Source organism: Austrofundulus limnaeus, unplaced genomic scaffold (assembly GCF_001266775.1).
Source record: "Austrofundulus limnaeus strain Quisiro unplaced genomic scaffold, Austrofundulus_limnaeus-1.0 Scaffold501, whole genome shotgun sequence".
Classification (NCBI taxonomy): domain Eukaryota; kingdom Metazoa; phylum Chordata; class Actinopteri; order Cyprinodontiformes; family Rivulidae; genus Austrofundulus; species Austrofundulus limnaeus.
The window spans coordinates 86,415-87,213 of record NW_013952903.1 but is presented as its reverse complement, the minus strand read 5'-3'; the positions used below and the strand labels follow the sequence as shown (position 1 = coordinate 87,213).

The 799-nt window shown below is 40.7% G+C and overlaps 1 protein-coding gene and 1 long non-coding RNA gene across 2 annotated transcripts in view; both read right to left on the bottom strand.

The window, feature by feature from the left end:
• Positions 1-799, bottom strand: part of parp4 (poly (ADP-ribose) polymerase family, member 4) — a gene marked incomplete in the record, with an annotated part of 45,772 nt that overhangs the window by 20,743 nt on the left and 24,230 nt on the right.
• On the bottom strand, positions 123-793 carry LOC106530227 (uncharacterized). Its single transcript, XR_001311748.1, has 2 exons — positions 383-793; positions 123-302 (listed from the first exon to the last, which is right to left on the bottom strand). It is a non-coding gene; the product is annotated as an uncharacterized LOC106530227 (long non-coding RNA).

Below are 799 nucleotides of genomic sequence, written 5' to 3'. Positions count from 1 at the left end.
GAAACAAAGTTACCTCCATACAGTAGAGGCAGAGTGAGTCAGAATTAATCCCTGATTTCTGTAAATTAATCCCACAAAGTTAAATCCCATCCAGAAAATAAAGATTAAAATAGAAACATTCATTTTCCTGAGACTGCACTTTATTTCTCTCATTTCAGCTCCTCTTCTGTAGCTCCTGCACCAGAACATCAGCCACATTAGCTCCAAACTGTGAAAACTGCTGAAAGTTCACTTTTATTTGATGTTGTTTGCACATGAAAGGATTCAAAAGAACAAACCTCGTGTTCTTCATCTAATTCCATCTGTTAAACAACAATAAATCCTGATTCAGCTGAGAGGAAACATGAGTCCACTGTAAGGATTTATTAATAAAATAACTCACCAAAGCACGATCACAGAATAATAAATCCACGTCTTCAAGCTGTCACAGAAAACAGAATTAATGTTTGGGTTTGGACGAAAACCTGACTGTAGAAATAATGACTCTGATCTGATGTTTCTGTGAGTCGGGACAATGTCTCTGAGATTGGACAGGAAAGTCGGGACAATTTCTCTGAGATTGGACAGGAAAGTCGGGAAAACGTCTCAGTGAGACAGGACAGAAAAGTCGGGACAATGTCTCAGTGAGACAGGACAGAAAAGTCGGGACAATGTCTCTGAGATTGGACAGGAAAGTGGGGACAACGTCTCAGTGAGATTGGACAGAAAAGTCGGGACAATGTCTCAGTGAGACAGGACAGAAAAGTCGGGACAATGTCTCAGTGAGACAGGACAGAAAAGTCGGGACAATGTCTCTGAG